This window comes from Capra hircus, chromosome 14, assembly GCF_001704415.2.
Source record: "Capra hircus breed San Clemente chromosome 14, ASM170441v1, whole genome shotgun sequence".
Classification (NCBI taxonomy): Eukaryota; Metazoa; Chordata; class Mammalia; order Artiodactyla; family Bovidae; genus Capra; species Capra hircus.
The window spans coordinates 63439960-63456100 of record NC_030821.1 but is presented as its reverse complement, the minus strand read 5'-3'; positions in this window follow the sequence as shown (position 1 = coordinate 63456100).

Here is a 16141-nt window from a genome sequence, read left to right as displayed (position 1 = left end):
ATCTTGATTCCAGCTTGTGTTTCTTCCAGCCCAGCGTTTCTCATGATGTACTCTGTATAGAAGTTAAATAAGCAGGGTGACAATATACAGCCTTGACGTACTCCTTTTCCTATTTGGAACCAGTCTGTTGTTCCATGTCCAGTTCTAACTGTTGCTTCTTGACCTGCATACAGATTTCTCAAGAGGCAGGTTAGGTGGTCTGGTATTGCCATCTCTTGAAGAATTTTCCACAGTTTATTGTAATCCACACAGTCAAAGGCTTTGGCATAGTCAATAAAGCAGAAATAGATGTTTTCCTGGAACTCTCTTGCTTTTTCCATGATCCAGCGGATGTTGGAAATTTGATCTCTGGTTCCTCTGCCTTTTCTAAAATCAGCTTGAACATCAGGGAGTTCGTGGTTCACGTATTGCTGAAGCCTGGCTTGAGAATTTTGAGCATTACTTTACTAGCATGTGAGATGAGTGCAATTGTGCAGTAGTTTGAGCATTCTTTGGCATTGCCTTTCTTTGGAATTGGAATGAAAACTGACCTTTTCCAGTCCTGTGGCCACTGCTGAGTTTTCCAAATTTGCTGGCATATTGAGTGCAGGACTTTCACAACATCATCTTTCAGGATTTGATACAGCTCAACTGGAATTCCATCACTTCCACTAGCTTTGTTCATAGTGATGCTTTCTAACGCCCACTTGACTTCACATTCCAGGATGTCTGGCTCTAGATTAGTGATCACAACATCATGATTATCTGGGTCGTGAAGATCTTTTTTGTACAGTTCTTCTGTGTATTCTTGCCACCTCTTCTTAATATCTTCTGCTTCTGTTAGTTCCATATCATTTCTGTCCTTTATCGAGCCCATCTTTGCATGAAATGTTCCCTTGGTATCTCTAATTTTCTTGAAGAGACCTTCCCATTCTGTTGTTTTCCTCTATTTCTTTGCCTTGATCGCTGAAGAAGGCATTCTTATCTCTTCTTGCTATTCTTTGGAACTCTGCATTCAGATGCTTATATCTTTCCTTTTCTCGTTTGCTTTTTGCCTCTCTTCTTTTCACAGCTATTTGTAAGGCCTCCCCAGACAGCCACTTTGCTTTTTTGCATTTCTTTTCCATGGGGATGGTTTGGATTCCTGTCTCCTGTACAATGTCACGAACCTCATTCCATAGTTCATCAGGCACTGTATCTATCAGATCTAGGCCCTTAAATCTATTTCTCACTTCCACTGTATAATCATAAGGGATTTGATTTGGGTCATACCTGAATGGTCTAGCGGTTTTCCCTACTTTCTTCAATTCGAGTCTGAATTTGGCAATAAAGAGTTCATGATCTGAGCCACAGTCAGCTCCTGGTGTTGTTTTTGTAGACTGTATAGAGCTTCTCCATCTTTGGCTGCAAAGAATATAATCAATCTGATTTCGATGTTGACCATCTGGTGATGTCCATGTGTAGAGTCTTCTCTTGTGTTGTTGGGGAAGAGGGTGTTTGCTATGACCAGTGCATTTTCTTGGCAAAACTCTATTAGTCTTTGCCCTGCTTCATTCCGCATGCCAAGGCCAAATTTGCCTGTTACTCCAGGTGTTTCTTGACTTCCTACTTTTGCATTCCAGTCCCCTATAATGAAAAGGATATCTTTTTTGGGTGTTACTTCTAAAAGATCTTGTAGGTCTTCATAAAACCGTTCACCTTCAGCTTCTTCAGCGTTGCTGGTTGGGGCATAGACTTGGATACCTGTGATATTGAATGGTTTGCCTTGGAGACGAACAGAGATTATCCTGTCGTTTTTGAGATTGCATCCAAGTACTGCATTTCAGACTCTTTTGTTGACCATTTCTTCTGAGGGATTCCTGCCCGCAGTAGTAGATATAATGGTCATCTGAGGTAAATTCACCCATTCCAGTCCATTTTAGTTCGCTGATTCCTAGAATGTCGACGTTCACCCTTGCCATATTTTGTTTGACCACTTCCAATTTGCCTTGATTCATAGACCTGACATTCCAGGCTCCTATGCAATATTGCTCTTTACAGCATTGGATCTTCTTCTATCACCAGTCACATCCACAGCTGGGTATTGTTTTTGCTTTGGCTCCATCCCTTCATTATTTCTGGAGTTATTTCTCCACTGATCTCCAGTAGCATATTGGGCACCTAATGACCTGGGGAGTTCCTCTTTTGGTATCCTATCATTTTGAAGACCCCATAATTCCCTGACTCTTGCACACACCAACTTTATTCATTTTTATTCCCTGTCAAACTTCTGCAGACATCTGTATTTGAAGCCCTTACTCTACCATAAAGAACAGTTTGTTATTAGACTAATTATCCTGCCCCCACTCAACTGACAGAACTGTCTCCTCTAGTACATGATCTTGCCACATCCTGTCTCCCATCAGCAATCAATGTCTTCATCAGTACTTTTTAATGCATCCTATCAAATATGCCCTATTTTTCCAAGTCCATAAGATCTTATAATTTATTTTACGGAATTCTCTTTGTCGTTCCTAAAATATGATTAATTAGAAAATGGCTTTTTGATTCTTCTTGAATTAAACAGCATTGGACAGATGACTAAGCACACAGAATTTGTCATCAAGTCAACTTGGATTCAGTTCTCCACTCAGCCACCCACTGGTTTTGTACTACCAAGTTTGAGTCCTTTATGTTCTAAAATGTCCATTTCTTTATCTAGCAATGTGAGGCTAAGACAGCTACTCATTTCACACATTTTTGTGAGTATTAGAAGAGACAATACATGAAGAAGGTTTAGAATAGCTCCCATACCTAATAAGTACTCTCTAAATGTTAATTATTTTGACTCTTATTATTTAACACAACAGCATTCCTGACAGTTATTTTCACAGTGCTTTCTTAAAGCAAAGAAAACTTGCAGCTAAATAATCAAAAGGACAATGACCCAGTCTTATTTGCAGCCTATGAAACAAGAAGCAACAAAAACCACATTTCATCTGTTTTACTAGATAGTAAAACACTAATATTTGACATTTACATAACACCTGCAGAATATAAAACAGCTGGGGTTGGTGTTTCATAAAGGAGCCCAAAGAGTTCTACCTTCAGGAAAGGTCTCATTAAAATCAAAGCAGCATGACATTATCACCCTCCTTAAAGGAATGGCTGAATTATGCATTTTAACAGAGAATCTGACAATAATAGAGCATTAGAAATCATCTACTTCTTGTATAAAATTCTCTCACCCTGTTATTCCTTCCGGAATACCACATGTAAACCAGATCAGCTTGTTTCAAGAAAGAAATAATCAGAAATTAAATGATGAGAAACATAAAGAACTTTATGGGTCAGAATAAATAAATGAGGTACTTGCCATTTGGCAAGATGAATGAAGAAGACAGAAGAGGAGAAGGGGTAGGAGATGATGTTTACTATTCCAAGAGCTTTTTGTACATGATCTCACATAATGCTAACAATCCTAAGAAGCAGGTACTAGTACTCTTTCCTACGGGCTGATAGAAACACTAAAGCTTGGAAAGGCTACATAATTGGCTCATTGACCCAGTGAGTAGTAACAGGTCAAACAATTCTCTTTGTTCTAAGAGCTCCATTCACATTTCATTCAGTAACCGTTTATGATCTCAAGAAATTTTGTTAAATTCCACATAACTAGAACTAGAGAAAACTTCTGGATACTGGAAGAGGTAAGTGAATAGTATACAAATGGCATTTCTACTGAATTGATGATCACTACCTGCAATAGGGGACGTTTCTCCTAAACTTTACTGAGGTCAATGAATAACAAATCACCTATGAAGAGTTTTAAAGAACATGAGCATATTCTTGAATATTCTTAATATTTTTATCTTGAAATTCCATGTCAAATTTTCTTATTTGGGTGAATGTGGGGCCTAATCCCCAAAGTAGTTTTCTTTGTAACATGTGATTTACAGGATAAACATTCATTGTGTCAGTTGGACACAATTATATCAACTGTAACTATTATTTAAATTTGAGACATATCCAAGTATGATATCATTAACATGCAGATTTGAGGGTCAGAAAATAAAACTAATTCTTCCTTTCAAGGGAAGGGGAAGGTGAGCATCTACTGAATGATAGCTACTTACACATGTGATATTGTTTAGTTGTCAAAACAAACCCATGAACACAGAATTATTCCCAAAAGTAGAAGCCAAGGAAGGGTGCAAGGAAAGGCGTTCTCCCAAATACATGACTTATGGATAACTGAGCTAGTTATTCAAATTCGGATCTCTCCAAAGCTCCTAATAATCTATCAAGGCTAAGAAAATGTGAATCGTTTTCTCTCCAAGTTTTGAAAGATTATTTTAAGGTTTTTTTTTTCTATTTTATTAATTTCTTGTACAATCCTTAGATTCACAAGAAAGTCTGATACACTCAAACCTGCCTCAGAAGCTTTATCCATACATAGACCAGGTCAGCAAGCACTAATATCAAATATGTACTAGGTGATTATATTGTGCTGATCACTATCCTCATCTATTCATGGATGTTAACTTCTCACAACAAACATAAGAGGTAATTGCTTTATTATGATCATTTTTTCCCATGGAAACTGAGGACCAGAAGGATTATGTGGGTCGCTATCATTACACAGTTGGTAAAAACAGGAGCTTGGATTTGAACCTGCATTCCTTGGTAGCTCAGAGGTTAAAGCATCTGCCTGCAATGAGGGAGACCTGGGTTCAATCCCTGGGTCGGGAAGATCCCCTGGAGAAGGAAATGGCAACCTACTCCAGTATTCTTGCCTGGAGAAACCCATGGACAGAGGAGCCTGGTGGGCTACAGTCCACGGGGTCACAAAGAGTCGGACACAACTGAGCGACTTCACTTTCACTTTCCTCATCCTCAAACACTTTCAGTGACAGTACTGCAGCCGCTCCCACATTTCTTTGGTAAAATAGCATATTAAAAAAAAAAAAAGATAGTTTGGGAAGAGTTTTCCACAATGCACATTAATATCTGAGACTGAATGATCAGTGATAAGTAGCAAACCAGTGAGAGTGGAGAAGCTGGCTATAGTATGGATCTGACTTAAAAAAACAAACAAACCTCTTTTCCCCCAGTGGTCTATAGGAGCTAGTGGGGTGTTATTCAGTATATAACAGTGAGCCAAGCAACCTATACCAGGGTTGCAAAAGGATGATTAAGGTAAACTATTCTACCATTTCTCTCATTTATTTTTCAAGGCAACTTTGTTGACCTTGCCCAGAGGATCTCAGACCATCTCTAGCTGACTGGGGCACATGGAAGCACTTTCTGCCCACAGAAGCCATCTCCATATACTCCAACAGAGACTAGATGAGTCAGGGATATGGGAAGAATGGGAAGAATTACTATTAACACTACTAATGCTATTACTAGAGATAATGCTGGAAAAATTAGAATGTCTGCCAACTTTCATATTAGTATTTGCCAACCCTTTGTCATGCATTGGAGAAAGAAATGGCAACCCACTCCAGTGTTCTTGCCTGGAGAATTCCAGGGACAGAGGGGCCTGGTAGGAGGCCATCTATGAGGTCGCACAGAGTCAGACACGACTGAAGCGACTTAGCAGCAGCAGCATTCTAATCTCAGTTCTTTCTATTTTTGTTTTTTTCTCCTGTTCTTATCTTATCCATTTAGATAGAGTCCAAATCTCACTCCTAATCCAGGAGTTCTGCAATCCAAGTATTGTAGCGATATTTATAAAATTACATGCTCATCTTGCTATTAATACATATATATATACTTCCCTGGTAGTTCAGATGGTAAAGAATCTGCCTGCAATGCAGGAGACCCATGTTCAATCTGTGAGTCAGGAAAATTCCCTGGAGAAAGGAATGGCAACTAATTCCAGTACTCTTGCCTGGAGAATTCTATGGCTGGAGGAGCCTGGCAGGCATCAGTTCATGAGGTTGCAGAGAGTCAGACATGACTGACTAACACTTTCACTTTCATATATACATATATGTATATATAATTGCTTCAAAGTCATATCTATACTAGCATTCTTTCTACTCACTAGCTTTGACAGTTTTAAAACATGGGTGCAAATCTCTTGACACTTCTCCTATTGAGAAGTGAAGTCTATGTACACTCTCCTTGCATCTGAATGGGCTTGTGACTACATCTACCAATGGAAAATGGCAGAAATATCATTGTGTGACTTCTGAAGCTAGGTCTTAAAGGTTATGCAACTTCCTTCTTGCTCACTAGAACACTTTCTCTGGGATCCCTGACTATCATGTGAGAGGTGAAACCACCATGATGGAGAAGTTCCTGCATTCTGGCTACCAGTTCCAGATGAGTTTATCCATTCTGCCATACCTGCCGAGATATGGGGACAGAGCCATCAAATGATTCCACCGTCCAGCTATTCAAGTCACTCCCAGACATGTGAGTCCTTACAGCTGAGGTCCCAGACACTCTGGGACAGAGAACTCATCCAGGTGCACACTAATACAATGTTCATTATGTTATGATACTTGGTTTGTGGGTGGTTTGTTATGTGGCATCAGGTAACCAGAACACCAGAATTTTAATATGCTTTTAAGAACGGTAGAGAAAGGGATGGAATGACAGCTACTATTAACCTGAAACCTACACAGAGGAATGTGTCCCACCAGAGGGCATAATTTGTCATTTGTCTCTCAACAGAGAAGAGATTGAAAACTCCTTCCTACAGTCTATTGAAGGAGAGCCTTACCATTCCCCACTCCTACTAATACTTTTTTTTAAATTATCTCATCTCATGATGGGAAAAATGTTCAATTTTGAGTGCCAGGGACCTAATTCAAACAAGTTGGGATTTAACATGTGGGCTTATTGGTTCATATGCCTGGGAAGAATGCTAAAGATTTGCACAAAGAATCAAACAGCTACAGGGAACAAGGCTTGGTTTCGAGATACTGAGATCATCAGGACTTTCTCACTCTGATTCTATTATTCATCTCTGATTGTCTCTGTTTGGATTTATTTGAGTATTATTGAAAATTATAACAGCATCCAACTTCATAATTTTAATGTAGCAATATCAGCAGAAGCAAAGTTTTCCCCCAAAGTTAATCAGTTCAGTTCAGTTTAGTGGCTCAGTCAGGCCCAACTCTTTGCAACCCCATAGACTGCGGCATGCCAGGCCTCCTAGTCCATCACCAACCCCCAGAGTTTACTCAAGCTCATGTCCATTGAGTCAGTGATGCCATCCAACCATCTCATCCTCTGTTGTCCCCTTCTCCTCCCACCTTCAATCTTTCCCAGCATCAGGGTCTTTTCAAATGAGTCAGTTCTTCGTATCAGGTGGCCAAAGTATTGGAATTTCAGCTTTAATATTTGTACTTACAATGAATATTCAGGACTGATTTCCTTTAGGATGGACTAGTTGGATCTCCTTGCTGTCCAAGAGACTCTCAAGAGTCTTCTCCAACACCACAGTTCAAAAGCATCAGTTCTTCAGCACTCAACTTTCTTTATAATCCAACTCTCACATCCATACATGACTACTGAAAAAACAATAGCTTTGACTAGACGGACCTTTGTTGGCAAAATAATATCTCTGCTTTTTAATATACTGTCTAGGTTAGTCATAACTTTTCTTCCAAGGAGCAGGCATCTTTTAATCTCATGGCTACAGTCACCATCTGCAGTGATTTTGGAGCCCCCCCAAATAAAGTCTGTCACTGTTTCCACTGTTTCCCCAGCTATTTGCCATGAAGTGATGGGACCAGATGCCGTGATCTTAGTTTTGTGAATGTTGAGCTTTAAGCAAACTTTTTCACTCTCCTCTTTCACTTTCATCAAGAGGCTCTTTAGTTCTTCATTAGTCAACAATCCTACAAAAGAATCCTGAGTTGATTTACTTGGATCACAGGGCCAATTATTGCAAACTTTTCCTGTGAGTTTTGTTTTCATGAAAACTTATTTTTGCATGTTGTGGCTGGTAGAGCTGCAGAAGAAAGATTGTTCCATATATCTGAGAGGTGACTCAAGACTGGACACTTCTGTAAGGTAAGCAGAGACCTTTTATGGCATGAGTCTTCCAGAACTGTTTACACCTGAACTGTTCAAAACTGGAGTTATGAACTGGTTAACCTATACTTACAGCAGGATTCTTTTCACCTAGTTCTCCTTAATCTGTTAACAGCATGTAGTTAGTCCCAGCTGTTCCCAATATTTAGCCATTTTATACCCCATAAGCCTGTCCCCCTTATGTTCGGCAGGTAGCAACTTTTGTAAGGCAAGTACCTTACAAAAACTAAAATTGGCTATTTAGGGACATTCTGGGTAGGCTGAAAAAATACATCCTTTTCCATGTGTCTAACACCATCTGGAAGCATTTTATTTTTTATTTAAAAAAAATGGCAGGTCACTTGATTATCCTATGGTTCATTGCTCTAGAAAATGTTTCCTAAATAAAAAATAACTAACAAAAACCGCATAAATACAAGAACAGAACACTTAAATACAGTTCTTTATTAGCATGATTTCAGTGACCAAGAATTTAGAGAGATCGGTTCCCAAATAAACCAACACAGAAATGACGTATTTGGGCCAGAGGGTATTTAAATACTAATTGACAATATGGCAAAGATTAAGAAGAATATGTCTAAAGACTACATCTAAAAACATCACCGAATTGGATCTAATTCTCCCAAGCCACTACCATGCTCAAACTGATCATGTAAAATTCACATGTAAAAATAATTCAAAACAAAAATGCAATAGTCATTCTTTGTCCCCTTCTTTATAGCTAAAATTTCTCTTTAAAAAATGCCAAAAGGATTTTTGCTCTTGGATTTTGGTTTATTCTACTAAAGAGAGTAGAATCTACTTCTTAGCTTTTCACTTCTTGGATACACACAGAGAAATTTTAAAAGCTGATAACCAAAGTTGCAAAAAAATGAAATTAGTTACCAGAGAGGGAAGAGAAGAAGTATGAAATTTCATTCTAGAATGGATCTCCAAAACTCAAAAGCCTTTGGGAGCTAGGCTTAAATGTGTGAAAGAGCAAGATGAACCAATGTGGAGTAGAGGAGACAGAACGATGAAGAACATATTCCCCATCCAAAGAAAGTTTAAAAATCACATCACTTAAAACGTGATGGTGAGATAAGGTGAAGGTCTACTGTCTCTTGAGTATCAGCAGCATGTGATGAACATCATGGACTCGCCGTATTTCATTGTGCTGCAGTAGAGAACTGTTATCAGGAGCTGTGAAAAGGCTACCCACTTCTTGTTTGTTGTTAGTCACTCAGTTGCATCCGACTCTTTGCAACCCCACGGTCTATAGCCCACCAGGCCCCTCAGTCTATGGGGATTCTTCAGGCCAGAATACTAGAGTGGGTGCCATTCCTTTCTCCAGGGGATCTTCCTGACCCAGGGATTGAACTGCGGTCTCCCACACTACACAGATTCTTTAACATCTGAGCCACCACAGAAGCCCCGGTGGCTCTTCTTAGAGGTCTGGATTCTGGTTCTGCAAACCCTCATTTGTATTTCTAGATTCTGACACCCCCAATCCCTTCCCTTTATTTCCTCAGCCTAGCAATAGAAGCTGCTTTTCATGTTACCTCAGTGTTTCCTCCTTTGCTATTTCAGACATCAGACTTCAACCAATTTTCAATACTCTTCTCATCAAAACTTCTAGTGTCACTAGATTTCCTGACTGCAGTACAACTGATAAGGCATAGCTACACTGTAGGATGGTAGTGGGTGGCTTCTCATGTGGTGCTAGTGGGAAAGAACTTGCCTGCCAATGTAGGAGATGTAAGAGATGTGGGTTTGATTCCTGGGTTGGAAAGGTCCCCTGAAGAAGGAAATGGAAACCCACTTCAGTATTCTCTCCCAGAGATTCCCATGGAGAGAATAGCCTGAAGGGTTACAGTCCATGGGGTCCCAAAGGGTCAGACACAACTGAAGGGACTTAACATGAGTGCGTGCAATGGTATTTTCATTTTGAGGAAAAAGAATAGTGCTTTAGACAATTTCTGGCTGTAACACAATGAGCTGATAAGAGGGCTGGTTGGAAATATAAACCCAGTTCTTCTGCTACCTAATTAATGTGTGACAGGTCACTGAACCATTCTGCTTTCCAGCTCCCTTAAAAATAAAATGAAAAGCTTGAAATAAGCAATGTTCAAGATTCCTTCACATTTACTCTAAATAAAAGAAGTGGTGTTATCTCTGTATATTTCAGATCACTAAGGTATTTTTGACACGGAAATGATGATAAACCGACTATATTCCCAGCACCAAGAAGATGAATTTGGGGCATGAATCCTTTCTTCTTTAAGCAGATATGAAGGCAATCATATCAAACCTGGAAAAAATCTAAGTGAAATGAATTTCTCAAACATGTCAGCACTTTTATGGCAAATTCACTTTGAGGCTAAGAGGAAGGGAAGCTAGCCTAGCCAAAATCATAATTGTGAGGAAGCTACCCATGTAAAGAACCCATGGGTTCTTACCATGAAAGAGCCCATCTATAATAACAAGAGGGCTGGTAGTATGATGTGATCCTAACACAGTCCACTTATGCTGGAGCAGAGTATGTGTTAAACTTGCCAACTGGAATAGCAAGTTCAGCTAACAATACTCTGTGGCCCCTAATTGCCACTGTGGCATCTAGCTGTCTCCTCACCAGGGACTTCAAACAGTGTAGCTGACACCACAGGCAGCAGCTGGCTGAAGTTTCTCTCCTATGTGTTTAGAAAGAAATAACCACAACCACCAAGGCCAAAGAAATTCTGCAGCTTCCTTACCCTCTGGATAAATACCCTCATTCTATAGTGAAGTGACAGGAGCCTAAAATATCTGCAGAAAGAAAAGCCCAGATCAGAAAAGACAGATTTCATTCCCATGACTAACTCTATAATAAAACATTTTTTCTGATCCTTTTCTTCCCCATTTCACTGCCTCCATCCTTCGTTCCATCCTTCCCTTCTTCCTTTCTTCTTTTCTTTCTTTTCCCATCCTTCCATTTTTCTCTCCTGCCATCTTGTCTTTCCCACTTGGAAAATATATATGGTCTCTACATCTATTAGGCTGTTACAGTACTAAGTACCACTTGTACAGAGATGAAAAAAAGCATATTCCCTAAATTCAAGGCGCTCACAGTAGAGAGAAAAAATAAAATAACATACACCAGTAGAATTGAATTCTATTTACTATAATAAAGATATATATGATTCTATAAACATAGAAAGCAAGTCAGGATGGGAAGTTAGCACCAGGAAAGGGGGGATGTTCAATATAAGTCATGAAGAATGAGTAAGAGAGATTCGACAGGAGAGCGGAGGAAGAAAGGATCATATAGACGGAGTGATTAGAATGTGAACAGTCAGTCACAGGAGAAGTGCAGCAGCCCCATAGATCTATGAAGCAGAGCACTGGCAGAATGAAGGCGTGTGGAGGAATGGTGGCGGAACTGGTGGAGGAAAGCACGGAGGCAAGATCTTGGAGCCAATTTATGTGGCACTAGTATTTACATCTACATTGGAGGTCATGAAACCCCTTTGAAGGGAGGATAACATTTTAGAAAAAGTATTTTGTGGTCACTATAGAGCAGATGACACTGGAGAAAGAGGGAAAAGATATTAGAGACCGCTTCTGTATTTCAGGGAAGAACTGGGAGTGTCTGGGTTAAGATCACAGCAACTGGAGGAGAAATGAGAAGACAGGTGGGAAACAGGAAAAAAGTGAGACTGAATGGCCACATATTAGAGGGTGTGAAGGAAAAGGCAAGAGAGAGCTAGGATTACTCCTAAAACTTTTTTTTATTTGTTTGTTTTTGCTAATTATCTTTCAATTCAGTTCGTCACTCAGTCATGTCTGACTCTTTGCAACCCCATGGACTGTAGCACCCCAGGCCTCCCTGTCCATCATCAACTCGCAGAGTTGACTCAGATTCATGTCCTTCGATTCAGTGATGCCATCCAACCATCTCATCCTCTGTCACTCACTTGCATTTCTTTTTCTTGGGGATGGTCTTGATCACTGCCTCCTGTACAATGTCGTGAACCTCTGTCCACAGTTCTTCAGGCACTCTGTCTATCAGCTCTAATGCCTTAAATCTATTTGTCACTTCCACTGTATAGCTGTAAGGGATTTGATTTAGGTCATACCTGAATGGTCTAGTGGTTTTTCCTACTTTCTTCAATTTGAGTCTGAACTTGGCAATGAGGAGTTCATGATCTGAGCCACAGTCAGCTCTCAGTCTTGTTTTTGCTGACTGTATAGAGCTTCTCCATCTTTGGCTGCAAAGAATATAATCAATCTGATTTTGGTGTTGACCATCTGGTGATGTCCATGTGTAGAGTCTTCTCTTGTGTTGTTGGTGTTTGCTATGACTAGTGCATTCCTTCGCAGAACTCTATTAGCCTTTGCCCTGCTTCATTCCGTACTCCAAGGCCAAATTTGCCTGTTAGCTATTTTTTGACTTCCTACTTTTGCATTCCTGCGCCCTATAATGAAATGGACATCTGTTTTTGGTGTTAGTTCTAGAAGGTCTTGTAGGTCTTCATAGAACCATTCAACTTCAGCTTCTTCAGCATTATTGGTTGGGGCATAGACTTGGATTACTGTATATTGAATGGCTTGCCTTGGAAATAAATAGAGATCATTCTGTTGTTTCTGAGATTGCATCCAAGTAATGCATTTTGGACTCTTTTGTTGACTATGGTGGCTACTCCATTTCTTCTAAGGGATTCTAGCCCACAGTTGTGGATATAATGGTCATCTGAGTTAAATTCATCCATTCCAGTACATTTTAGTTTGCTGATTGCTAAAATGTTGATGTTCACTCTTTGCCAGAGTATGTCAAGTCTGTGTATTGTCATCCTGCTTATTTAACTTATATGCAGAGAACATCATGAGAAACGCTGGGCTGGAGGAAGCACAAGCTGGAATCAAGATTGCCAGGAGAAATATCAACAACCTCAGATATGCAGATGACATCACCCTTATGGCAGAAAGTGAAGAAGAATTAAAGAGCCTCTTGATGAAAGTGAAAGAGGAGAGTGAAAAAGTTGGCTTAAAACTCAAAATTCAGAAAACTAAGATCATGGCATCTGGTCCCATCACTTCATGGGAAATAGATGGGGAAAGAGTGGAAACAGTGGCAACAGTGGCTGACTTTATTTTTCTGGGCTCCAAAGTCACTGCAGATGATGATTGCGGCCATGAAATTAAAAGACGCTTACTCCTTTGAAGGAAAATTATGATCAATCTAGACAGTATATTCAAAAGCAGAGACATTACTTTGTCAACAAAGGTCTGTCTAATCAAGGCTATGGTTTTTCCAGTGGTCATATGTGGATGTGAGAGTTGGATTATAAAGAAAGCTGAGTGCTGAAGAATTGATGCTTTTGAACTGTGGTGTTGGAGAAGACTCTTGAGAGTCCCTTGGACTGCAAGGAGATCCAACCAGTTCATCCTAAAGGAGATCAGTCCCGGGTGTTCATTGGTAGGACCGCTTTTAAAGCTGCAGCTCCAATACTTTGGCCACCTGATGCAAAGAGCTGACTCATTAGAAAAGACCCTGATGCTGGGAAAGTTTGAGGGCAGGAGGAGAAGGGGATGACGGCGGGTGAGATGGTTGGATGGCGTCACAGACTCAGTGGACATGGGTTTGGGTGGACTCCAGGAGTTGGTGATGGACAGGGAGGCCTGGCATGCTGTGGTTCATGGGGTCACAAAGAGTCAGAGATGACTGAGTGACTGAACTGAACTGAACTGAACCAAATTTGTCTTGACTCATGGACCTAACATTCCAGGTTCCTATGCAATAATGCTCTTTACAGTGTCGGACTTGACTTCTACCACCAGTCACATATACAACTGGGTGTTGTTTTTGCTTTGACTCTGTCTCTTCATTCTTTCTAGAGTTATTTCTCCACTCATCTCCAGTAGCATATTGGGCATCTACCGACCTGGGAAGTTCATCTTTCAGTGTCTTATATTTCTGCTTTTTTAAAATTGTTCATGGGGTTCTCAAGGCTAGAATACTGGAGTGGTTTGCCTTTCCCTTCTCCAGTGGACCACGTTTTGTCAGAACTCTGCACCATGACCTGTCTGTCTTGGGCCACCCATGTAGGGCCACCCATTTATCTATATCAGATCTTAATTATGCTTGCTCAGAGGAGAAACTGAGTCCTGTGTTTTGTGAGAAAAACTCTGACTAAAGTTTTCTCTCTTATCTGTAACTATGATGCCTAAAATTATTTCATCATGGAGATTTAGTCCTATTTTTGACAGGTGTGCTATTCCACAGGAATCCCAAATACTACCCACATTGCTCCACATAGGACTTAGTAGCAGAAGCTTATTACTCTTAATCTCTTCAAAGAAGTACTCCTAAGAAAAAGAAATTAAATAAATATTTTTCTCAGATGATTGCTGAGCATAATATTTGCCTCCTATGTTAGTTTAAGCATAGAAACAATACTTTAATTGCAATGATTTTTTTTCGCTAGCACTTGAGAATAACTGATGCTGTATCAATGTGTGTCATAGTCGTAGTATTTTTTGGCAGCTTCAGTACTAGCACAGATCCACAAGAATAAGCATTTCTCATTTTATATGCATAGCCTCAGGTATTCCTCAGGAGAGCTATTCCATATTATGGAGCATAATCTTAGCTAGATAAGCTAGATAGAAATTGACTTGAAGAAGGAATATTTGGCTATTAATGGTCCAGAAAATAGAAATGAAAGAGAGGGAGATCTAGAAGAATACTTAACGAGAATCTCTCCTTAAAGATCTTTCCATATGTTTAGCACATAAACTAAAACCCTGGAAAGAACTTAAGGCTAGAGATGTGTACCTGGAAATCATTAGAAATTGTATGATGAGAGAAAAAAGAAATAGAGCACTAATAAAATTCTGGGAAATTCCAACACTTACGGGTTCAAATAAGAAGCTTATAAAATAGGAAAGTCAACAAAGTACAAGACTCTTTAATTGTAAGGTCAGATCAGACCACATTAAGGAGATGACCTTTGAACAAAAACTTGGAGCATTTTGAGAGAGTCATGTGGGTATTTAATAGAAGATTATTCCAGGCTTAAGAACAGTCACTACAAATTCTCTAGAAAGTATCTGGGATGTTTGAGCAGCCACACAAAGGCCAGTGTGGCTGGAAAGTAGTGGACAAGTGCAGGGCTTGAAAGAGATGAGGTAAAAAATGTGAGGATGAAGGATCATAGAGCTACTTAAAGGCCATTGTCACATCTCTGGTTCTTACTCTGAGTGGACTGGAGCGCCACTGCAGGGTTTAAATGGGAGAATGGAGCACTCTGTCCACTGTATTTGGAACAGGCCAAAAGACTGGCAAAAACAGACACAGTTACTGATGAGAACACTATTAAGGTAAAAGTTAATGATTGATCAGATAAGGGTAGCAAGGGTGGAGGAAGTAAGAACTTGTTGGAATTGTAATGTATTTTAAACGTTGCACCAATAAGCTTTCCTTATAAATTTTGTGCAAGAGTAATTGAAAAACATCAGGGGTTACTCTAAGTGTTTTTGCCAGAGAAACTTCAAAGATGGGATGACCATTATCTGAGATGGGAAAGGCTGCAAGTGGAACAGAGTTTAGGAGGAAGTGTAGCATTCAGCTTGTTGTTTGTTTAGTTGCTAACTCGTGCCCAACCCTTTTGCAGCCCCACAGACTGCAGCCTACCAGGCTCCTTTGTTCATGGGATTTCCCAAGCAGGAATACTGGAGCGGGTTGCCATTTCCTCCTCCAGGGGATTTTCCCAACCCAGGAATCAAACCCCCATCTTCTGCACTGGCAGGTATATTCTTTACCACTGAGCCACCAGGAAAGCCCACAGAATTTGGTTATGGACATGTTAAAATTGAGATAAATCTGAGATATCCAAAAGGAGATTTCAAAAATGTAGCTGTTATATGAGTCTGGTATTTGGGAGACAGAAATAGGCTGAAGCTATAAACTTAAGTCATTGGCATACAGAGGGAACTTAAAGCACCAGGACTTCCCTGGTGGCTCAGAGGTCAAAGCATCCACCTCCAATGTGGGAGACCTGGGTTTGATCCCTGGGTTGGGAAGATCCCCTGGAGAAGGAAATGGTAACCCACTCCAGTATTCTTGCCTGGAGAATCCCATGGACAGAGGAGCCTGGCAGGCTACAGTCCACAG